Genomic DNA, 26,534 nt, shown 5'->3' on the forward strand with positions numbered 1-26,534 from the left:
ATCCAGGAACTTATACTCTTATCTATTTTTGTCCATTGATTGTTTTAGTGTAACATATTATTCCAGACGCCTATTAATCACTGTTAAACTTATATTTCCTAGTACTATTCTCTCTCTATGACATCAATATTCGATTTGAGTTTACTTTCACAATATTCATTTTCACTGCTACAATATCAGTTCATTACTAGCTAGTCATATTTTGGAGTTTTGTTCCCCATCGTGTATTTTTCAATACTTCTCAGAAATTTCTAATTGTATTCTGATTGGTAGTGTCTCTATTTCAACCTAATATGGTTCTCATATCTGTGCCGGTGATTTTTCAAAGTCTAGTTTCCAGGCCACTGATTTGGTAGATTTGCCTAAGGGGTAAACATTTCGCCCTGTAACACAGAGATAATGACTTAGTGTAAGTTCCCTCCAAGATTAGTTGGGCTTTAGAATGAACTTGGCGCTGTTTAACATATCTCTGATCCTCCGTTCTTAGAAGAACCTGAATCCCATATGTAAATACTGTGTTGAGCATGAACAAATTGCATGCCAAATACTTAAATGTTGAAGGTAAATTTGTATACTGACGAAATCGCTTCTGTTGCAGAGCAGGCGGTTAAAAATATGGAGAAAACAAGCACAGAAGCTGACCAGAGCGAAAAACATTGAATGCATGTGATCATCAGGATATATGATATAGACTTATGTTTAGCTCATTTTGTCATCTCAGCTTGCATACCCATTCAATACAGTTGCATCTAATATTTTAATTTCCATCAAACGCTAATAGTCTCCTATAGCCTTTCATCCCAATCACATCAAAAGGTTTGATTAAATCATGCCCTGTTGAGACTCAACACCGATCAATCTGCTGCTATCTGTGGCAGAAAAGTACAAAGCATCACAACGCTTTAAGTGAAAAAAGAATGTTCACATCTTACTCATAAATGGCTGTCCCTTGCCTCGTAACGCCAAGGTTTAGACAATGCTACACATATTTATACATAAGTAAGCAGATATATATATCCCTGTAAGGTTAAATATAACAAAACGGTGCCTGGAATGGAAGTGGGTGAGATGGTGAGGCAGATCTACGGCTGAGGTTCAAAGCAAAAGGAAACTTCCCTCGAATTATAATGACAGAAAAAAAAATATATTTCCAGGGATGTAAAAGCTGAGGTCATCGCGTGAAACATTTTCAATGGTTTTTCTTGGCTTGTGTGAAGTTAAATGATTCAAGATTAGCCTTGTCTTTGAAGGTCGGCCCGGAGAAAGAGGGACAGAGAGAAAGAGAGAGAGTGACAGAGAGAAAGAGAGTGAGAGAGAGAGAGATGCGCTTTTCGGCATCATCTCCTTTATTGTCATTGTACCATGCAGGCTTAAGAGTTTAAAATTAGTTTTTTTCTGCTCCATTAATTTATCCAGTGTGTTTCATAAATGACAAATTTTGTTCTTATTTTAGTTGAACATTTTTCACGTGAATACGACTGATCACTTTTAAAGAACTTTCAATGTTGTTCGTCTATATTCCATTATAGTTAAATAACACAAATTGCATTCCCATTGCCAGAATACGAGTTCCCCCGCCCAACCCACCCTCTCCCCAAAGAGATTCTATTATTTTCTTCTGGATTTTCTTGCTCCTGTTTTTTTCCCGAATCCTAGTCAGAACAAGCCATTCATTTCAGATAAATGGATTCCCATTTACTCGTAAAACAATTGTTCATTTGTCCTGGGGATTATGTTCGAAGTCTAATTCCGTCAGTACAATTTTGCTGGGTTTCATAATAACTCGGTAAGTGTTGTGTCCTCTAACTTACATAAAATCATCTCCCACATTCCCCCCATTTCCCAACCGCCCCTTGCCAGATTATTTGTTGAAGATGAAAACCAACAGGACAATGATCCTATGAAAGTTACTTATTGAGAGATGTACTGTTTTCTAAATTTAGAAACAACATTTATAAATTCATAGTATCAGACTGCAACTGGCCTCTTAATTCCTCCTCAATTAACATGTGCTTATTTCTTTGCAGCCTATTCGTTCCCTCCTTAAAATTTACAATTCTCACCGTGTTTGTCTCTACACCAAACGTGAATACAGGTCATCGTTAATACAGGTTGTAAATAGTGGACTCGCCAGCAGGGCGGCGCTCCACGAGTCCCAGCCTGACAAGTTGAAAATGCCCCACCTGTTCCATTTCCCTGCTCCTTCAATAAGACCCTGACCACAACCCTCTGCGCGTTACACTTTTCCGAGGCACGACACCGTCTGGACAGCATCACTTAGACAGAGCGAGAGAGACAGGCTGTGGAAAAATGAGCTACAAACACAGAGAAGGCTGGCAGAGCTACAGGTTTGCTAGACATGTGGTCAGAAGAAGGTCAGTTGTCGGAGCTGGGGAAGGTTACATGTTCCTTGTACTTTATTTACCCACATACTTTTAACATGACAGATATTTTACCTTAGCTCCATTTCTAAAAAAAATTCCAACATCTTTGTCCCAACTTGTACCCAAAACAACTATTAACTTTATGTGTTGATTTTACTCATAGGCCGAGCACCTGCATCTCTCTGCGGCAGAGAAATTCAAAGTTTCACAATCCTTTGATTGAAGAAAATTCTTCATATATTACACCTAAATCGCTGACAGGTATTCCGTGACTACAAGTTTCAATTATCCAGCCAGCAGATGCATTCGTGCAAGATCAGATTTTAAATAATGATTTTAGGGAAGATGGTTGGTTAAATGGAGTGGCATATCTGAGGCAGAGTTAAATGCATTCAGTCAACATTCCTTTTGTTCAATCGCAAAATCATACAGGAATCAATGTCACTGTTGCAGTCCGACACATCCAGACAAAGTGATTTATAAAATGTGGTTGGAATGCTGACTTCCTTCTATTTAATATGCTTTGTGTGCTTTCTCGGTTGCTGTGAACGCGTTTATCCAAGGGCCGGATGGTACAGAAATAAGATTGACCGAGAGAGAGAGAAAGAGGGAGAAAGAGAGCGTGGAGATAGAGAGAGACATAGAAAACATCTGCCACACTTCGCCATATATTCTTTCCAATGCACCTTATTGTCGCTGTCCTATTTGGATTTGTTTTATTTTTAAATTACATTACGTGATGTTTATTGGATTTATTTGATTTATTCCTTCATGATTACTGCTGCAGCTCATGTTTTTAAAATGGTACCTCACCTCTTCACATGGTGATTGCCATACTCTCTTTTATCGACATTCTACTTACTGAATGATTTTTACCTTCAGTTATATTGTTCCTGATTCCTGTATTCATCTGGATGTTTTTTTGTCTACTATTTTGTTTCTCTTTTATTGGGACATATTTGTCCAAATGCCTCTCTCCCTATCTTCGTTCTTTCTAATGCCTTTCAATATCGTTGCAAAACAAATAGATGTGTTTGGTTTGAGGTTCATGCCTCGAGTTTCAACTATCAATGTTCACATATCTGCACTGGTTTGGTTTAAATGTATAGATCCATAGCCACTGCTTTTGTGGAAATGTAGTCCACTGGCTGAGGAATGTGCCCTTCGCTCAGTAAAGACCTCATTTCATTTTCCCATTTCCCCACCCCTCCGCCCCTGACTGATTGCTGTATTTGAAATTTATTTGATTTCTATCCATGAATATTACTCAATTCATAGCTTTAGTTAATATATTTCCCTCTAATCCCTTTCCAATATTTCTGCTTTGTAAAATGTCATTCTTCATGCTGTTCAACCGACTATGATACGACCTCCCTCGAGGCATTTCTTCCTGGTATGTAAATGTGCTCCACGAACAACAGCAAATGTTTACAACATAGTCAAATATTTAAAGTCTATTTCCAATTAGGAGAGCACGTTTCAATTGCACTGACTGGCTACCAGAAATGCATGAATAGCATGTGAATTAGAACAAAGTGGAAACACACGCAACTGACATAAGAAATAAACCGAACACAAGCCCATTCGGCCTTTGATATTCCACTGATTTTTTAAATAAAGATAACAGATCTATGACTTTTATCAACTTTCTTGCTGAATTTTACAATCCTGTATTAGCTAAAGCCAATATTTTCTAGCCCTGAATTTCTGCAGCAGCTGAAGCTTTGGGGTTGGATTCACAACTATTTTGAGAAGGAAATGCTACACATCTTATCCCAAAATAGCCACTCTGATTCTCAGAGTTTGTCCCCTCATTCTGGCAACACACTCGAACACCCAAGCTCCCCTCTCCTCCCACAACTCCACGCCTTGGCACCCCCCGCCCCTCGCAAAAAAAACACCTGTAGATGAATGTGTTGATAGATGCACTTATGTTGGAGTGAAAGAAAATTGCCTCAGGAATATGAGAGAGAGAGCTTGTGATGCCGGGAGAGAGAGAGAGAGAGGGGGAGAGAGAGAGAGAGAGAGAGAGAGAGAGAGAGAGATAGAGAGAGAGAGAGAGAGAGACAGGCAGCTAGAGAGATTGAAAATATCTCTTGCATTGCTTTCTAGATTCAATTTCCTCCATGCATCCTTATTATTCATGCTCCTCTTCTGAATTACCCTTCGTCAATTTGGCCTTTAGAATGTTTTAATACTCCTGTCTTCTATTTGTTCATGATTTAATCTCCAAGTTTTCCTTTGTCTTCCTTTTTATTTTCCTCCTTTTCTAAACCATTGGTTTGGTTTTCGTCGTCTTCTCCTTGATTGTCATTGCACTGACTGCATGCTTTTTGCCTTAATTCCTATTTCTGTCTGCCGTCCCTTTAGTCATCAAGGAAATGTTATTGTCTGCTTGTTTTTGTTTATCTTAATTGGACATATTAATCCAGACGCTATTAATCACTTATAAATACATATTCACCAGTGTTATTCTATCTATATATCAGAAACTCTCCATTCCAGTTTATCTGCACAATTGGCATTTTCATTGCCACAATATAAGCTCCTTACTATCTCCTTTTGTTTTACAGTTTTGTTATTTCCTTACATCTTCCTCAATCTTTGTCAGAATTTTGTAATTGTTCTCTGATTGGCAGTGCATCTATTTCAACCTGGAAGGATTTCTTACATTTGCCTCAGTGATTTTTTTTTTTAACTCTGGGTTCACGACCACTGCATTGGTAGATTTCCCATCTGCGGGGCACGCATTGGGTCCTGTAGTACAATATAAAAAACCCACTGTAAAATTCCTCTAACATTAATTGGGCTTTAGAATGACCATTGCATTTTGTAAACTGTCTTCGATCCTCCATTCGTCGAACAGTCTGTCCCCTACATGGAATTACTGTTTGCAGCAGGAACGGATTGTTTGCCAATTATTTATATATTGAAGGCAAATTTGGTAACTGACGAATTCGCTTCAGTTACAGAGACGGACTGTGAAGAATAAAAGGGAAAAGCATAGGAGTTGACCAGAATGAAACACATTGAACACATATAATCATCGCGGCCTAAGGTGCAGGAGCTGTTCAATTTGTCATCTCAGCTTGCAGCCCCGTTCAATTCAGTAGCATCTAATCTTACATTTTTCTTCAAAGCTAACAATCTCCATATAGCCTTTCATCCCAATAACGTTAAAAATATTGATTAAATCATGCCCTGATTAGACTTAACGACCGAGAAAACGATTGTTTTGAATGACAAATAAATCTTCGCATCTTACTCATAAAAGGCTGACCCTTGTTCCGTATCTCTATCCTAAAAACATGGATACATAAGCGAGAACATGTATATCACTTTAAAATGAAACATAACAAAACGAGTTCAGGAATGGAAGTGGGTGAAATGGTGACTCTGATCTGCGCCACAGGCTCCAAGCAAAATTAAACTTTCCTCGACGAAAATGACAGAAAAAAAATATATATTGCCGGGGATGTAATTGCTGAGGTCTTCTTGTTAAATGTGTTCAATCTGTTTGCTGGAATTGTGTGATGATAAATGTTGCAAAATTAATCATGTGCGATAGGCACGGCTGGAGAAACATAAAGAGAGAGAGAGAGTGAGTCCTGCTTTTCATCACTCTCTCATTTATTGTCATATTACTTACTGCAGGCTACAGGCTTTAAATTTAGTTTTGTTCTGTTCGATTTATTCATCAATGTGTTTTATTATTGGCAATTTTGTTTTTATTGTAGTTGAATTTATTTCTCCTGATTAATTCTCCTATTGATAACATTTGAAAATAGTATCAGTTCTGTTCGTCAATATTCTCTTCCAGTTTATTTATCCAATTTACGTTCCCATTGCCAGAATATAAGGTTTTTTCTCACGCAATCTTTTTTTAAAATGATTTTCATGCTTCTATTTCTATTTTCCTGAACCTAGTCAGAACAAGCGATTAATTTTGACAGATGATGATCTCATTTACACCAAAAAATCTTTACCCATTTCTCCTGTGGCTTATATTCGAAATCCAATTACTTCAGCAAAATTTTGGTGGGTCTCCTATTAAATGAGTAAGGTTTGTGTCCTTTAACGTACATAACATAGCCACTTGGGTAGCTTTCCCAATCTCTCCTTGCCAGAGTAATTGTTGCAGTTGAAATCCAAAATGATCATTTTCATTTGAATAAAATTTATTCCATAGCTTTATCAACTTGTTTGGTTTCAAGCCCCTGCCACATTGCTATGGTTTCTAAAACAAACATATTAATGTTATTTAACCTGCCTTTGATGCAGCCTTCCCCGAGGCATTCGTTCTCGATATCCAATTATGATCTGCAGATCAGAAGTAATTGCTAATACTTTATCTAAATGTATCGCCTAAAATATGAAGATGACAAATCCAGACTCAGTTAGAGGGACAGATTATCAGAAATACGTGAAAACAGAAAGCGAGATGATTTAAAGAGCAATGCACAGCGCAGGCATTCAAATATCAGGAATATAAGCAACTGCATGCCATTTGGCCCTTCAGTGTTGCAGTGTCAATTAATATGACAATGCTGATTTTCTTTTTTATTCATTCACGGGGTGTGGTCTTCGTTATTTGATGAAGCATTTATTGCCAATCCCTGGTTGCCCTTGAGAAGGTGTTGGTAATTGCCCCCTTGGACGGCTGAAGCCTATGAGGTAAATGTACACACAATGCAGTTAGGAAGAGAGTACAAGGATTTTGGCCGAGCCACATTGAAGGAATTGCGATACATTTCCAAGTCCGGATGGTGAGTGGTTTGGAGGGGACATTCATGATGGTGGTTCTCCCATAACTCTGCTGCTCTTGTCCTTATAGGTGGTAGTGGTCGTGCGTTTGGAAATTACTGTCTAAGGGGCCATGGTGAATTCCCGAATTATATCGTGTAGATGGTGCACACTGCTGCTACAGTCTGGCGGTAGTGGAGGGAGTGAATGTTTGTGGATGTGGTGCCAATTAAGCGACCTGGTTTGTCGTGGACGGTCTCCAGTTTCTTCAGTGTTGTTAGAACAGCACTCATCCATTCCAGCAAGGAGTTTTCTATTTAATTCCTGACTTGTGCCTTTTAGATGGTAGACAGGCTTTGGGGAGTCAAGAGCAAGTTACTCATGGCACGATTCCTAGACTCTGACCAGATTTTGTAGAAAGGGTATTTATATGGATAGTTCATTTCAGTTTCTGTTCAATGGTAACCCCATGATATTGATAGTGGGGATTCAGTAATGAAAATGCCATTGAAAATCAAGGGGCGATGGCTGGAATTTCTCTTGTTACAGATGGTGATTGCCTGAAACTGGTGTAGTGAGAAAGTTGCTTTCCCCATGTCAGCACAAGCCTTGATATTGTCCAGTCCTTGCTGCACTGAACACGGACGGCTTCGGCATCTGAGGAGTCGCCAATGGTGCTGCACGTTGGGCAATTATAAGCGAATATCCGCACCTGTGATCTCATGATGGAAGGAATGTCAGTGATGAAACAGCTGAGGATGGTTGGGCCTAACACACTACCCTCAGGAGCTACTGCAGTGATGTCCTGGCGTTGGGAGGACTGACCTCCAACGACGATAGGCATAGTCCTATGAGCCAAGTATCATCCCAGCCGGTAGAGAGCTCTGCCCCTGATTCCCATTGTCTCCAGTTTAGGTGGGGCTCATTGATTCCACACGCTCTCAAAAGCTGCTTTGATGTTAAGGGCAGTCACTCTCACCACCCTTCGCTAGGTCAGCTCTTTTTTTCCATGTTTGAACCAAGGCTGTATCGAGTTCAGGAGCTGAGTGGCACTGGAGGAACCAAAATTGGGCATCAGTGAGCAGGTTAGTGCTATGGAAGTACCGCTTGATAGCACTATGGAAGACCTCTTCCATTAATTTACGAATGATGGAGAGTAGACTGATGGGGCGGCAACTGGGCGGCTGGATGACTGCTGCTATTTCTGTACAGGACATTCCTGGGCAATTTTCCAAATATCCGGATAGATGCCAGTGTTGTAGCTGTACTGGACAGCTTGGTTAGCGGTGTGGGATGTTCTGGAGCACACGTCTTCACTACCATTGCTGTCATGTTGTCAGGGCCCATAGACTTTGCAATGTACAATGCCTTCAATCGCTTCTAGAGAGCATGTGGAGGGAGTTGAAATGGCTGAAAATTGGCATTTCTGATACTTTGTACCTCCAGAGTGGGCCCGGATGGATCATCCACTCGTCACTTCTGGCTGAAGATTGCTGAGAATTACCAGCCTTAGCTTTTGCACTGTTGTATTGGTCTCCCCCATCGTTGAGGATAGGGATATATGTGGAGCCACGTCCTCCAACGAGTTGCTTAATTGTCCACCACAATTCACGACTACATGTGGCAGGATAGCAGATCAAAGGCATGATCAATTTGTTGTGGGTTCGCTTAGCTCAGTTTATCGCTTGCTGCATTTACTACTTGGCAAACAAGTAGTCCTGTTTTATAGCTCCACCAGGATTACGATTCGTTTTTAGGTATGCCTGGCACTGCTCCTGGCATGCACCCCCTGCACTCCCCATTGAACGGAAGTTTCTGACCTGGCTTGATGGTAGTGGTAGAGTGATGTATAGAGCCTGTCCACGAGTTTACAGATTGTGTTCGAGTACAATTGCTGCTTCTGTTTGACCAAGCGCCTCATGGAAGCTCAGCCTTGAGTTTATAGATGGTAATTAGCAGGATGTTCCCATTTTTGTTCTGATGGGGTCTTCGTGGGCTTCGGAGTCGATGTTGAGGAAGCTGGAGTCGATTTTCAGGAGTCCAGGGCAACTCTGTACCCCTGCCTCCTTGCATACCTCTGTGTCACCGCCTCTGCTCGTGGGGCAGGACATAAACAGGGATGGTGATGTTGGAGCCTGGGACTTGGGACATTATCTGTATGGTTTGATTGCTTGAGGATGAATGTGTCCGGCTATCGCTTGACTGATCTGCGAGTCAACACTCCCACTTTTGGCATTGTTGCCGATTATTTAGTAAGGAGGACCTTGCAGGGCCAAAAGGGCTTTGACTGCGTTTGTTGTTTCTAGTGACTTGGTCGATGCTCGATGATCCGTCCGGTTTTATTCCTTTACAACTGAGCAGCTTGCGGCTTGCCCGACTATTTGCAGAGTCAATCGCTTTGCTGTTTAGTTATTGATAGACGATTGAATGTATTGGCTTCAAATGATATGGGATAAAAAGCTTTCTGCAATTGTGCTTGGGGATGGGGGGAAGCAGAACTGCATCACAATTTAAATCCAAACATAAAATTCCCTCAGGTTAACAGAAATAACTTGAAAGACTAAAAGCCACTTTGGCAAATTCATGGCAATTATTTATAAAATGGGTGCTGTATCAAATGATTTAAATTCATACCGGGTGGGGGCTGCAGAGGAGGTGGCATTGCGGATAAGTGCCATTGCTAGTAACGGATAAGACCAAGGGAACTGATGATTAGGAATTGAGAAGCTAGTCTCAGTAATGGGCACAAGTAAACAGTTGGCAGAATTAATTACCAACTGAAAAAGCCCAGCAAGCCACACAGTTCAAGGGAAATGGTCAACAAATGCTGGCTTGGCAGCGCTGTCGATCAAAAAATAAGATAACAAGAGGTTTTTGCATTGGCACAGAAATAATACAGGAGCAGTTTTAATTTAGAGCGTTGGCGCAGAAAGAGGCAGCGATCAAGTAGCAAATGAAGACGAAACATACAGAAGAATATAACTGAGACAGATAGAGAGGGAAACCTTGGCTGAGAGGCTTTGAAGCATCCACAAAGGAGTATGAAATTTATAATTTTTGCAATGGTGTAATGTCACAACGATTGCTGAAATATAGGCACAATATCTATGAGTTATTTCTCCCATTTCACTGCCATTACCTGACTTTGCCCGGTCCATCCTTTAATGAATCTGAATGAATGCTGATTCCCTGTTTATATTAGGATGCCTGTGGTATGCTGTACTAATTCTGGTTATCTTAGGCAAAAAGTAATTTTCATACTTCATATTTTCTTTCCCAAGACTTCCTGTTCATTTTTTGCTGTATTTTACTTTCTGTGCATTCAACTTGGTGGATACCTTTCTCTTTAGTTTAAATTCTGTTGAAAGGAGTGAATTTGGCCCATCGTGTTTCATTGTGATTAGATAGTTCTTGTTCTTTTAGCAGGATATTTATTACTCTGCAGTCCGTCGTTGACTTTATAAACTAATACAAGTAGTCATTCTATCTCTTGCTGTTCATTACATTTCTTTGCATACCTTCCTGAGACCCATTCCCGTTCCCTGATCAGCAGCTGGTTTATAGCTAATGACGGCATCCGTCAATGCACCTTCCAAGAAGATTGTGATACGCTGCCCAGCATATGTATGAAAAGTCCGAAGGTTCTTAAGGGTGACTGAGATAATTTTCCCTCTGACAAACAACAGGGACGCAAAGCTGTGAATGAGAAGGAAAACGACAATTAGGGCTGGCATAAGATATTTAAGGAGTGCAACTTATAAACCAATCTACTTTACAAATAAAATTAATGGAACAGCAGGAATGAAGAAAAACATGAAAAGACCATTTTTCAAAAACGTAAATAAATGCAGAAAGCTCAGGTCCCGGTGCATGGGGATGATATAAAGAGCAGCATACGGTGACAGAAAAGAAATGAAGAATAATAAATTGTTAATATTTCGCGAACTTGAAATTAATAGAAAAATCACCATGTAAACTATTACAATGACATGTAAGTAGCAGAATTGATAAGGGAGAAACAGTGGAAGTGCTGTATTAGGAATATTATCACGCTTTTGTTTAATTCCCAACGAAGAGGTTAGTGTGTAATATTAAAGCACAAGCCAAAGGGGGTAATATGTTGGCCTGGATTATGAATTGGTGAGCGGACAGAAAATGGAGTATAGGAAGACACAGGTAAGTGTCCGAGGGGGAGGCAGTAACTAGTGGAATGCCATGGCGATCAGTGTTTGGGTCCTAGCTATTCACAATATATATCACTGGTTTGGATGAGGGAAACAAACGTTATATTTCCAAGTTTGCTGACGAGAAGAAACTTTGTGAGAATATGCGGGGTAAAGAGGGCGCCCAGAGGTTTCAAGGTGATGTAGGCAAGTCAAGTGTGTGAGAAACTCATGGAATATGCAAAATAACGTGGTAGGTGTGAGTTATCAACTATGGCAGGGAAGCATAAATGTAGAGACTTTTAACGGTGATGAGAGATTGGGAATTGTTGATTTTTAAAAGGACATACAAGCCCTGATACACCAGCTAATGAAAACAAGCAAGCAGGTGCAGGAAGCAATTGAGATGGCAAATGACATTTTGGCTTCATTGCGAGAGGGTTTGAGCAGAGGAGCAAGGACGTTTTAAGCAGTATTGCAGGCCCTTGGTGAGTCAACACTTGGTGTCTTTTTGTATTTCTCGTCTACGCCCCTAAGGAATGAAGTATTTCCAGAGAGGGAGGGCAACGGAGGTTCATTAGAAGGATTCATCTGATATCAGGATTGTCGGATAAGGTGGAATTAGGCAGCTGACGCTTGTATTCATTGGTGATTAGGTAGATGAGAGGGGATAACATTGGAATGTATAACATTCTTACAGGCAGGGACTGACTTGATGCTGTGATTGTATTTGCTCCGGCTGAGCGGTGGAGAAACAGGGTTAACAGCCTCTGGACACGTGATAGGAATATTACGACTGAGATGAGGTGAAAATCCTTCACTCAGAGTGTGCGGACATGTAGAATTCTCGACCACAGGGGGCTATGTCAGCCAGGATACTAAATATATTTAAGAGGGAAATATATTTCTGGAGCTAAGGGTGAGAAGGGGCATGTGGAGAGCGCGAGAGCACAGCGTTAAGCCAGAGAATCAGCGATGATGCTATTGAATGACGGAGCAGGTTCGAAGAGACAAATGAACTAATTCCCTTCTGATATTCCGCTTTTCTAGGAAATGAATAGCCAGACGCAATGTGAGGCAAGATAGATCTGATAATGTCTCCATTGTCAACAGAAATAAGGAGGTGGCAGGCATGCTGAGTACTTACATTCCTTCAGTATTCGCAGTGAAGGGAGAGCTCAACTTGCTAGGAGTCCCAAAGAAATAATTAGTGAATCAGGAACAAAGGCTCAACAAAGTTCACTTAAGCAGCTTGAAATTAATGGAGAAATAAACAACGGCAACATTTGGTTGCAGGCTTTTAAAGGATGTTGTCAGGCGCGTTGCACATGTCTCTGACAAAATAAAAACTTGCACAGTTTGCTACAGTTGGATACCACTCTTTGTTTTCGAAAATGTTGCCTGTCACTCCGCCAGTTAAGAAAGGTGTCAGAAGGAAACCAGGGAATTATTGAACACTTAGACTATGCTTTGTTGTAAAGCAAATAAGAAAGGTCACTATGATGAATATAGTGTGTGAACGCCTTGAGATTCGTCAGCCCATCAGCGTATGACAACACTGGGCTTTAAAGAATAGGTAGTGCCTGAGGAATTCATTGAATTTATTGAAGGACTTACTAAATTTATTGACTGTGCAATGTCTATGGGTTTTATGTGTACCAACATCCAGGGTATGTCTGATAAATTCCTGCCTACTAGACTATTAGCTAAATGACACACTAATGGAATTGGAGGCAAACTATTCCCTTGGTCACGGCTCATTTGGGATAAACCAGATGCTAGGAGCAAACGGCAATTAATATGATTGGCAGGCTGTGACTACCGGAGCACAGAAGGATCTCAACTATTCACTCGAGATACCAATAATTTAGGTGGCGATTAGAAAACCACGAATGTAAAATTGCCAATGGCATAAATTTTTCTTAATTTCAACCATTTTAGATAGAATCATCGCATTTCAAAGAGATTTTGTCAGCTGAATTGAATGGTCAAAACTGTGACAAGCGGATTACAATGTAAGCAATTGTGAGTTCTGAAACATACTCGTGTCGAGAATTCCAATGATCCACAACCAGCCCAACACAGAAATTGTAACTCATCTCAGCCCAGAAAGATCGACCCCTTTTTCAGTGACTGTTCCCATGTGCTCTAGTTTCCCACCCAGGGGAAGAAACTGTAATTGCCTATTCTCGCAAATCCGAGTCAAAATGGTGCACTTTTCAATGAGATCACCCCACACTCTTATACACGGCAGAGAGGCCCAATTGAGACAACTTTGCTTCATTGGGCAACACTTCCATCCCAGGAGCCAATTTAGTGAATATTTTACCTCCCACTTCCTGGGCAATTTCACTTCTACTTACATAAGGAGACCAACATTACGGACACTGCTCCAGACCTGGTCTGATCAAAGCCCTGTAAATTTGTGGATGTGTTACATTATTCTTGTGCAAGAATGCCCTTTCAGTGTACACTAGCATTGAGTTGGCATACCCACTGGCCTTCTTTAGCCCCATGCAAACTTCCTGCTTTCCTTGTTCCAGTATGAGTAAAACCAAGTCCCTGTGAAGATCCAAATGTAGAGTCATGCATGGAGCCTGTCCATGAGTTTACAGATTGTGTTCGAGTACAATTGCTGCTTTTGTTGGACCAAGCGCCTCATGGAAGCTCAGCCTTGAGTTTATAGATGGTAATTAGCAGGATGTTCCCATTTCTGATCAGATGGGGTCTTCGTGGGCTTCGGAGTCGATGTTGAGGACGCTAGAGTCGATTTTCGGGACACCAGGGCAACACTGTACCCCTGCCTCACGGCATACCTCTGTGTCACCGCCTCTGCTCGTGGGGCAGGACATACACAGGCATGGTGATGTTGGAGCCTGGGACTTGGGACATTATCTGAAAGGTTTTATTGCTTGAGGATGAATGTGTCCGGCTGCCGCTTGACTGATCTGTGAGACAACTCTCCCACGTTTGGCATTGTTGCCGATTAATTAGTAAGGAGGACCTTGCAGGGCCAAAAGGGCTCTGACTGCCTTTGTTGTTTCTAGTGCCTTGGTCGATGCTGGATGATCCGGCCGGTTTTATTCCTTTACAACTGAGCAGCTTGTGGCTTGTCCGACTATTTGCAGAGTCCAACACTTTGCGGTGGGTCTGGAGTCACATGCAGGCCAAGCCAGTTATGGATAACAGGTGAAGCAGATGGATTTTTGAAAACAACAAGTGCACAATGTACATTAATGTCCCCTCATTGAATTCTATTCTCGCCATCTGCTGCAGTGGGTTTCAAAACCGGATCTAAAGAGCATTACCATATGTTTTCGGATTACTAGCCGAGCTATACTATAGCTATATCGATTCCCTCCCCTTGGTAAATCATTAAAAGTACCGGTCTGCAGTGTCTTTACATGACTTAATGTCCCAAAGCTATTAATTTCACTCCTAAATATGTACAGCAACTGAACATCCACAGCCTTTTGTGGTGTAAAGTATCAAAAATGAAAAACGTTTGTGTACAGATATTGCTCCAAACCTCAGCACTCGGCAATGAAATTATTCTCAAACGTTGTGATGTCATTCTCGAATTGCTAGTTATTGATAAACGATTGAATGAATTCCATTCAAATGATATCGGATAAAATGCTTTCTGAAATTGTGCTTGGGGATGGGGGGAAGCAGAACTGCATCACAATTTAAATCCAAACATAAAATTCCCTCAGGTTAACAGAAATAACTTGGAAGACTCAAAGCCACTTTGGCAAATTCATGCCACGTCTTTATAAAACTGGTGCTGTATCAAATGATTTAAAGTCATACCGGGTGCGGGCTGCGGAGGAGGTGGCATTGCGGTAAAGTCTCAATGCTAGTAACGGATAAGACCAAGGGAAGTGATAATCAGGCATTTAGAAGCTAGTCTCAGTAATGGGCACAAATAATCAGTTGGCGGAATTAATTACCAACTGAAATGGCCCAGCTGGCCACACAGTTCAAGGGAAATTAGGGTTGGTCAGCAAATGCTGGCTTGGCAGCGCTGCCGATCAAAGAATAATATAACAAGAGGTTTTGGCATTGACACAGAAATAATACAGGAGCAGTCATAATTTAGAGCGTTGGCGCAGACAGAGGGAGACTGGCAGCAATCAAGTAGCAAATGAAGACGAAACATACAGAAGAATATAACTGAGAGAGATAGAAAGGGAAACCTGGGCTGAGAGGCTTTGAAGCATCCACAAGGGAGTTTGAAATTTATAATTTTTGCAATGGTGTAATGTCATGTCGATTGCTGAAATATAGGCACAATATATATGAGTTATTTCTCCCATTTCACTGCCATTACCTGACTTTGCCCTGTCCATCCTTTAATGAATCTGAATGAATGCTGATACCCTGTTTATATTAGGATGCCTGTGGTATGCTGTACCAATTCTGGTTATCTAAGGCAAAAAGTAATTTTCATACTTCATATTTTCTTTCCGAAGACTTCCTGTTCATTTTTTGCTGTATTTTAATTTCTGTGCATTCAACTTGGTGGTACCTTTCTCTTTAGTTTAAATTCTGTTGAATGGAGTGAATTTGGCCCATCGTGTTTCATTGTGATCAGATAGTACTTGTTCTTTTAGCAGGATATTTATTACTCTGCAGTCCGTCGTTCACATTATAAACTAAGACAAGTTGTCATTTTATCTCTTGCTGTTCATCACAATTCATTGCATTCCTTCCTGAGACCCATCCCCTTTCCCTGATCATCAGCTTTTTTATAGCTAATGACAGCATCTTTGCCTTACGTAGACCTTTGTCAATGCACCTTCCAAGAAGATTGTTATACGCGGACGAGCATATGTATGAAAAGTACGAATGTTCTTGAGGGTATCTGAGATAATTTTCCCTCTGACAAACAACAGGGGGGCAAAGCTGTGAATGAGAAGGAAAACGACAATTAGGGCTGGCATAAGATATTTAAGGAGTGCAACTTATAAACCAATCTACTTTCCAAATAAAATTAATGGAACAGCAGGAATGAAGAAATACATGAAAAGACCATTTTTCAAAAACGTAAATAAATGCAGAAAGCTCAGGTCCCGTTGCATGGGGATGATATAAAGAGCAGCATACGGTGACAGAAAAGATATAAAGAATAATAAATTGTTAATATTTCGCGAACTTGAAATTAATAGAAAAATCACCATGTAAACTGTTACAATGACATGTAAGTAGCAGAATTGATAAGGGAGAAACAGTGGAAGTGCTGTATTAGGAATATTATCAGGCTCTTGTTTAATTCCCAACGAAGAGGTTAGTGTGTAATATTAAAGCACACGCCAAAGGGGGTAATATGTTGGCCTGGATTATGAATTGGTGAGCGGACAGAAAATGGAGTATAGGAAGACACAGGTAAGTTTCGGAGGGGGAGGCAGTAACTAGTGGCATACCATGGCGATCAGTGTTTTGGTCCTAGCTATTCACAATATATATCAATGGTTTGGATGAGGGAAACAAACGTAATATTTCCAAGTTTCCTGACGAGACGATACTTTGTAAGAATATGGGGTGTAAAGAGGGCGCTCAGAGGTTTCAAGTTGATGTAGGTAAGTCAAGTGTGTGAGAAACTCGTGGAATATGCAAAATAACGTGGTAGGTGTGAGTTATCAACTGTGGCAGGGAAGCAGAAATGTAGAGAGTTTTAAAGGTGATGAGAGATTGGGAATTGTTGATTTTTAAAAGGACATATAAGCCCTGATACACCAGCTAATGTAAACAAGCAAGCAGGTGCAGGAAGCAATTGAGAAGGCAAATGACATTTTGGCTTCATTGCGAGAGGGTTTGAGCAGAGGAGCAAAGACGTTTTAAGCAGTATTGTAGGCCCTTGGTGAGTCAACACTTGGTGTCTTTTTGTATTTCTCGTCTACGCCCCTAAGGAATGAAGTATTTCCAGAGAGGGAGAGCAACGGAGGTTCATTAGAAGGATTCATCTGATATCAGGATTGTCGGATAAGGTGGAATTAGGCAGCTGACGCTTGTATTTATTGGTGATTAGGTAGATGAGAGGGGATAACATTGGAATGTATAACATTCTGACAGGCAGGGACTGACTTGATGCTGTGATTGTATTTGCTCCGGCTGAGTGGTGGAGAAAGAGGGTTAACAGCCTCTGGACACGTGATAGAAATATTACGACTGAGATGAGGTGAAAATCCTTCACTCAGAGTGTGCGGACATTTAGAATTCTCGACCACAGGGGGTATTGTCAGCCAGGTCACTAAATATATTTAAGAGGGAAGTATATTTCTGGACCTAACGGTGAGAAGGGGCATGTGGAGAGCGCGAGAGCACAGTTTTAAGCCAGAGAAGCAGCGATGATGCTATTGAATGACGGAGCAGGTTCGAAGAGACAAATGAACTAATTCCCTTCTGATATTCCGCTTTTCTAGGAAATGAATAGCCAGACGCAATGTGAGGCAAGATAGATCTGATAATGTCTCCATTGTCAACAGAAATAAGGAGGTGGCAGGCATGCTGAGTACTTACATTCCTTCAGTATTCGCAGTGAAGGGAGAGCTCAACTTGCCAGGAGTCCCAAAGAAATTATTATTGAAACAGGAACAAAGGCTCAACAAAGTACACTTAAGCAGGTTGAAATTAATGGAGAAATAAACAATAGCAACATTTGATTGCAGGGTTTTAAAGGATGTTGTCAGGCGCGTTGCACATGATTCTGATAAAATAAAAACTTGCACAGTTTGCTACAGTTGGATACCACTCTTTGTTTTCGAAAATGTTGCCTGTCACTCCGCCATTTAAGAAAGGTGTCAGAAGGAAACCACGGAATTATTGAACGCTTAGACTATGCTTTGTTGTAAAGCAAATAAGAAAGGTCACTATGATGAATATAGTGTGTGAACGCCTTGAGATTCGTCAGCCCATCAGCGTATGCCAACACTGGGTTTTAAAGAGTAGGTCGTGCCTGAGGAATTCATTGAATTTATTGAAGGATTTACTCAATTAATTGACTGTGCAATGTCTATGGGTTTTACGTGTACCAACATCCAGGGTATTTCTGATAAATTCCTGCCTAAGAGACTATTAGCTAAATGACACAAAAATGGAATTGGAGGCAAACTATTCCCTTGGTCACGGCTCATTTGGGATAAACCAGATGCTAGGAGCAAACGGCAATTAATACGATTGGCAGGCTTTGACTACCGGAGCAAAGAGGGATTTCAACTATTCACTCGAGATACCAATAATTTAGGTGGCGATTAGAAAACCACGAATGTAAAATTGCCAATGGCATAATTTTTTCCTAACTTCAAACATTTTAGATAGCAGCATCGCATTTCAAAGAGATTTTGTCAGCTGAATTGAATGGTCAAAACTGTGACAAGCGGATTACAATGTAAGCAATTGTGAGTTCTGAAACATAATCGTGCCGAGAATTCCAATGATCCACAACCAGCTCAATACAGAAATTGTAACTCATCTCACCCCAGAAAGATTGACCCCTTTTTCAGTGACTGTTCCCATGTGCTCTAGTTTCCCACCCAGGGGAAGAAACTGTAATTGCCTATTCTCGCTAATCCGAGTCAAAATGGTGCACTTTTAAATGAGATCACCCCACACTCTTATACACTGCAGAGAGGCCCAATTGAGACAACTTTTCATCATTGGGCAACACTTTCATCACAGCAGCCAATCCAGTGAATATTTTATTTCCCACTTCCTGGGCAATTTCGCTTCTACTTACATAAGGAGACCAACATTACACACACAGCTCCAGACCTGGTCTGATCAAAGCCCTGTAAATTTGTGGATGTGTTACCTTATTCTTGTCCAAGAATGTCCTTTCAGTGTACACCAGCATTGAGCTGGCCTACCCAGTGGCCTTCTTTAGCCCCATGCAAACTTCCTGCTTTCCTTGTTCCAGTATGAGTCAAACCAAGTCCCTGTGAAGATCCATATTCAGGCGTTTCAAAACCTGAAAAATCTCCCGTTTCCTATATTTTCTAACAATGTGTATCAATTCCTTCCTTTCAATATCTTGTTCCCGCTTATTTAACACGTGTCTACCTCTTTGCAGCCAATTTGTGCCCTCCTTACAGTTTACAATTCTCACCCTGTTTTGTCTGTTATCCATAGTGAATGTATTAACCTCCATCAATTCATCGTTAATAAAGGTTGTGCTTAGCAGAGTCACCAGCAGTAATCCCTGCTGCGCTTTACGAGTTCCAGCCAGAGAAGTTGAAAATTCCCCACCTGTTTCACCTCCCTGCCGCTCCCCTGTTACCAATACTCCATCAATAATATCCTGACCGTGTAAAGGCTGACCTTGCGCTTTAAGCTTTAGCGTGGCACGACACAGTCCAGGGAGTTTCATTTAGAGAGATGAATGCTGTGAAAAGTTAGCTAAAATGGCAGAGAAGCTCAACAGGGCGAAACGTGTTGCAGACATGTGGTCATATGAACTTCAGTTATAGGTGCTGGGGAAGGCTACTTGTTCCTTGCAGCTTATTTTCCCACGTAATTTAAACATTCCTGTGTTTTTCTTTTTGCCTCAGCCTCACTTTTCATAAATTCCCCACATTTTTAATGTCCATTGTGCCCAAAACACCAGTGAATTTATATTTTGTACATGTTCAATGGCCGATCATCTGCAACTCTCTACGGTGGAGGATTTCAAATATTCATTTGTTTGAAGAAATTTGATTGAAGAAATTTCCTCGCATAGTACAACTAAGGTATCGATTATGTAACCATCCGGCACATGTCAGCAAGCAGACATGTTAGTGCCAAATGAAATGTTACAAAATGAAATTAGGAATGTTTTGTTAGCAGGAGAGCCAGGTCTGCAGCAGAGGTTAAACACAAAAGTAAACCATCCTCTGGATGAGTCGCCAAATCCTATAGGAGGCAATGTCACTGTGGCAGTCCAGAGAAGCTGATTTCTAAAAAAAATGTTTCCTGGAAGCTGATGATCGCAGATTCAATATGTTTAGGCCGTTTGCTGGACAACATTGAACGTTTTTATCTAAGGACTTAATAATGCAGAAACAATCCTGACTTAAAAGAGAGACAGACAGAGAGAGAGAGAGAGAGAGAGAGAGAGAGATAGAGCGACGGAGAGAAAGATAAAGAGAGACACCGAATATCTTTGTTCTTGTCTCTTAAGTTTATTCTTTCTGATGAATTTTTATTGTCACTCTCAACATTCTGATTTGTATTTTTTTATGTTTGGTTGGATATTGTGAGATTTTTTTGATTTATTCCTTCCTGAATTACTGCCGTGGCATATGCCATTCTTTTTACAAAATCTTCCTAACCTCTTGATCTGCATTTCGTCCTCCTGTTCATTTTCGCCCTTGTACTTAGTGAATGATGCTTGCTGTCAATTATATAGTCCCTCTGATTCATTTATTCATCCTATTGTTTTATGATTAAGTACTTGCTTTCTCTTTTATTGGGAGATAGTTGGCCCGACGTCTTTCTCCCTCCCTCTCTCTCTTTCTTTCCCTCTGTATCTCACTCTCTCTCTCTCTCTCTCTCTTTCTCTCTCTCCCTCCTTCCCTCTCTCTCAATCTCTCCCTCCCTCTCTCTCAAAATATCAGCCTGTCTGTCTGTCTCTCCCTCTCTCTCTTTATCTATCTGTCTGTCGTTCTGTCTGTCTGTCTCTCTCTCGCTGCCCCTGTTTCGCCGGGTCGACTTTCTAACATACGATTAATTTTGTCGCATTGAATTCCACACAAGCAAAGAAAACACATTGAAAACATTTAACGCGACGACCTCAGCTTTTCCATCGCCGGCAAGACAACTTCCTGTCATTTCTTTCGAGGAAAGATTCCTTTTGCTTTTAACCTGTGGCGTAGATCTGCCTGAGCATCTCACCCACTTCCGGTCCTGATCTCGTTTTGTTATATTTCATCTTACAAGGATAGAAATCTGCTCGCCTGTGTCTACATGTTTTTAGGGTAACCTAAACCTTGGAGGAAAGGAACAAGTTTCAGTCATTTATGAATACATTTCGGATATGTTTTTGACACTTAAAGCGTTGTGAATCTTTGGACTTTTCTGCCACAGAAAGCAGCAGATTTCTCGGTCATTGAGTTTAAACAGGGCCTGGTTTAATCCAACTTTTGGATGTGATTGGGGTGAAAGGCTTCATGGAAAGTGTCAGCGTTTGGAAATAAGTAAATGATTAGATACAAATAATTGAAAGGGGCTGCATGCTGAGGTGATCAAATAAGTTCCTGATGCGGTAAAGTTATGCACTGGTGATAAGATGCTTCAATGTGTTTCGCTCTATTCATCCTCTGTGTTTTGTACCCTTATTTTTCACAGCCCGTCTCTGTAACTAAAGTGATTACGTCCGTTTCCATTTTTTTTTCAACTCTAAAATAATTGGCATGTGATTGATTCCTACTTGAATACGTATTTCCATGTTGGAGACAGGCCGCTCGACCAAGATCAGAGGCAGTTTAAATAATGTGAAATACATTCTGCAGCACAACTAATCTTGGAGCAAATTTAAAGTGAGGAATTGAACGGGTACTAACGGGCGCAATGCTGATCCCATAGATGGGAAATCCACCATCGCAGTGGTCATAAATCAAGACTTTGAAAAATCACAGAAACAGGTATAATAAATCCTTTTAGCGTGGGATAGGGGCACCACCAATCAGAATATAATTAGATATTTTTGGTAAACGTTGTTAAATAGGTAAGGGGAAAAAAAACTTCCAAAATAAAACTAGGCAGTAAGGAGCTGATATTGTGGCAAGGAAAATGCAAATTTGTGCTTATAAACCAGAGTCGATTATTAATTATATAAAGAGAGAATAACGGCGCGAAATATATATTTATACGGAATGAATAGGCATCTGGAATAGTATGTTCCATTAAAACAACCAAAAAATAGCTTTTAATCAACGTTCCTGGGTGAATAAATGGATGGGATCAAGAAATAGAAATTTAAGTGAATCACATGCAATAAACAGAATGAGAATAAAGGAGAAGACGATGAAAAGAATGCACAGCGTTAGGGATGAATTCGAAAGACGGAAGGCAAATAAAAGCTTCGAAATTAAATGATGAATTGATAAATGAAAGAAGTAATATAATATCTTAAAGTCAAAATTAGCAAAGGGTAAATCAGTGTGTGAACCGAGATAAATAGGATGCATTCGGTGAATATCAGCTCGAAAGCAATGACATAGTCTCTCTCTCTCTCTCTCTCTATTCTCGCTCTCTCTAGATCTCTCTCTCTCTCTCTCTCTCTCTCTCTCCGTCTCCCTCTACCCCTCCATTCTGGTAAGTTTTTTTAAAGGTATAACTTCATGACAGCTGAGTTGGTAGATTTCTCATCCACGGACTAAGCATTGCGTCCTGTCCTACACAGTAAATACCTCACCGCATTTCCCCTTTTCCCTGCCCGCCTTTCACAGATCCATTGTGTAGTTGCAATCTCCTGCTGTACTCATCGCATAATCTTTACTCAGCTCATAACTTATCTCCCGGATTTTCCTCGGTGCCCCTTCCACTATTTGGTGGTCTCTTGACCTGCCCTGCCCCTGATATTTAAACTTGCCCTGACACACCCTTCCCCTACACATCTGTCCTCGAAGATAGTAATATGGTTAGTAGTTCAGCAGCAATTGCTTACAACATATTCAAATAATTAAGGTACTTTTGCACGTTGACGAGACAGCGTCAGTTGCATGGTCAAACTGCCAGGGATAAGGAGAATAATAAAAAAAATACAGCGTCCAGGTAAATTAATGAGCAAAGTACATCACATGCACATGGACACCAGAAACCGAAACAACAGTAGCCATTCAGCCCTTATTGTCCATTGCCATTTAAGAAGACAATTCCGGATCTATTACTAAGCTTTAACCTCCTTCAGTGTCAATTTTGTTTCAAAGCGTGCATTTTCCCCAAGGCATTCTGGTACAATACCCCTGTTCTTGTTCTTGTTTTATTCCCCAGAACATTCAATATTCTGATGCCAATTGTTCAAGTTGTAAAAAATGTTCACACTGGTTTCCTCGCGGTTTGCAGGCTATTATACAGAGTGATCCTTCAAAAATTCTTATTTTTGTTCCCCCACTATCAGATTTTGGCCTATTCATTACGCCGAAAAGAATCACCGAGAAGTGTGTGATGAAGATGGAATATACTTCAATGCAATATGACATGTGAGAAAATATATTTAGTAATAGTCATGGGTGACAAATGGAAATAAGCATCCAGCAGAGATTGGAACCACAAAAACAGAGTGAGGGAAATAGTCAGGGAGAGTTACACGCTGCTGGATGGTTTATTACCACATCGAGTAAAAATGATTTTGCTTAAAAAGACCACCGTTCAAACGCAATGACATTCCCGTCCTACCGAGTGAAATTGTTCCTCTCGTCCTGAACATATTGTTCACTCACTGAAAGGTTTGGTCACCCCTATCCCTTTACTCAGCCACTGAAACTCCTCCCCTCCGCGGTTCCTGCCTCCCGATTCAATGAAAACCTGTCGCTCTCTAAACCCTGCCTCCACACCCACTGAAACTCTTCCCCTCCCCTGCCCCGTCCTCCAAACCCACTGAATAATTCCACCTACCGTAAGCCCCTCTGGCCACGGAATGCAACTCAGCACCTCGCTGAACTTATTCCACAACTCCTGAGATGCTCCTTCCCCTCAGCGACTTCCCAAAAATCTCTTACTCATCCCTTGATTTTATTATTCCCAGCACCTAAGCAGCTGTCCCAATCTTTCAACAACTTGCAAATTCTGTGTACCCTGTCATGATCTCCAGGCCCCTTACCCAGCAACTTGATAGATTCACTCTGCTCCTGGCACCCTTTCCCAGCCACTGCGCTGTATTTAATGAAGACGAGGGAGGTCTGAGCTGATACACGGAGAGCAGGTGCGAGCCCTGCGTCACCGCCTTGAGTGAAGTGCCACTGAATTTAGGGCCACTCAGGCACTTAACTTAATTATGTCGGGGTTTCCCCGTGTTCAGGGATTTCAGCGGTGGAAACCAAGCCTACCAAGAGCTGCCGGCCAATCAGTTACTGGCAGCTCCTGGACGGCAGAACCACTACGGATACCACAACCAGCTTCGTCCTCTGGTCATCGCTAAATCCCAGGCCAGAGGTGACTGATGGTGGGATAGAAAATGAATTTATCACTCCCATGTATAACGTTGACACGTACAGAATTAATCCCGAACATACAAATCCACCACTGACAAGTATAGATTGAATCTCAAACATTCACACAACACAAGAGACTGACAAATACATATAATCCCATAAGTGACAACCAAATCGTGGAACTAGGATACATCAGAGAGATATATAATCAATATCAAACACCAGGCAAAGAATGAAAATCCAATACACAATGAAATATAGATAACGATTCTGATATCCAAATGCTATCTTAGTGAAACGACTATCAATATGATGCACGGTTCCAGGGAATTTTTGCTGCAGACTGAAAACGAGGCTCGCACGCAAAACCACTGACATTCAGAATCAGAATGACGCCCCACACCCTTATCCAGTTGTAAGGAATGATAAAGATCTAATCACACATTGACATTTACACAAAAAACTAGACATGGTTCCAGGAACTGATTGAGATTGGATATAACACTCGCTTACGGCAACAAGATAGTGACCGATGCGGAATGAATGAGACACCCGCTTGCAGTACCGGAGAATGGCAGATAGCGAATGAAACCAAGACGTGCTTACAGTAACAGAAACTGACTGATAGAGAAAAATACTTCCACAACTGCAGTGCAAACGGCAGCTTCACAATGCGGACAAAATTGTTAACAATATCGGGAAATGACCGACAGAAATACAATAGAACACATATACACTGCTCCCGAGAGTAACAAATACTGAATAACCAAACACTCACCTATAATTCCGCTGATAACCAATCCAAACTCACCATCTTGCAATACGGGTAAAATAGGCTGCTTTCGCAGTTCAATCTGCGTCATCACGTAGAAAGATCTAAATTCACGGCCCCGACTTCGCCCACTAAATACAAGAGCCTGTTCAGCAGGTTTTAGGAATTCGCAAATTGAAATACTGATAGTCTACCCACTCAATTATTATAGTGACATGCCCCTTGCCGTGTAAATTACTGATAGTCTTATCACTCGATTACTACAGTGACAGGCCCCTGGTCCTGTAAAATACTGACAGTCTCCCCTCTCAAATACTATAGTGACAGGCCCCTGGTCCTGTAAAATACTGACAGTCTACCCACTCAATTACTACAGTGACAGGCCCCTGGTCCTGTAAAATACTGACAGTCTACCCACTCAATTATAATAGTGACAGGTCCCTGGCCCTGTAAAATACTGACAGTCTACCCACTCAATTACTACAGAAACAGGCCCCTGGTCCTGTAAAATACTGACAGTCTACCCACTCAAATACTATAGTGACAGGTCCCTGGTCCTGTAAAATACTGACAGTCTACCCACTCAATTACTAAAGTGACAGGCCCCTGGTCCTGTTAAATACTGACAGTCTACCCACTCAGTTACTATAGTGACAGGCCCTGGCCCTTTTAAAATATTGGCAGTCTAACGACTCAATTACTACAGTGACAGGTCCCTGGCCCTGTAAAATACTGACAGTCAAACCAATCAATTCCTATAGTGACAGTTCCCTGGCCCTGTAAAATACTGACATTCTACCCACACAATTACTACAGTGACAGGCCCGTGGTCCTGTAAAATACTGACAGTCTACCCACTCAATTACTATAGTGACAGGCCCCTGGCCCTGTTAAATACTGACTGTCTACCGACTCAATTACTAAAGTGACAGGCCCCTGACCCTGTTACATACTGACAGTCTATCCACTCAATTACTATAGTGAAAGGCCCTAGCCCTGTAAAATATTGGCAGTCTAACCACTCAATTACTACAGTGACAGGCCCCTGGTCCTGTAAAATACTGACAGTCTACCCACTCAATTACTACAGTGACAGGCCCTGGCCCTGTAAAATCCTGACAGCCTACCCACTCAATTACTATAGGGACAGGCCCCTGGCCCTGTAAAATACTGACAGCCTACCCACTCAATTACTACAGTGACAGGCCCCTGGTCCTGTAAAATGCTGACAGCCTACCCACTCAATTACTACAGTGACAGGTCCCTGGTCCTGTAAAATACTGACAGCCTACCCACTCAATTACTATAGTGACAGGTCCCTGGCCCTGTAAAATCCTGA

This window comes from Cetorhinus maximus, unplaced genomic scaffold (assembly GCF_964194155.1).
Source record: "Cetorhinus maximus unplaced genomic scaffold, sCetMax3.hap1.1 HAP1_SCAFFOLD_94, whole genome shotgun sequence".
Taxonomy (NCBI): Eukaryota; Metazoa; Chordata; class Chondrichthyes; order Lamniformes; family Cetorhinidae; genus Cetorhinus; species Cetorhinus maximus.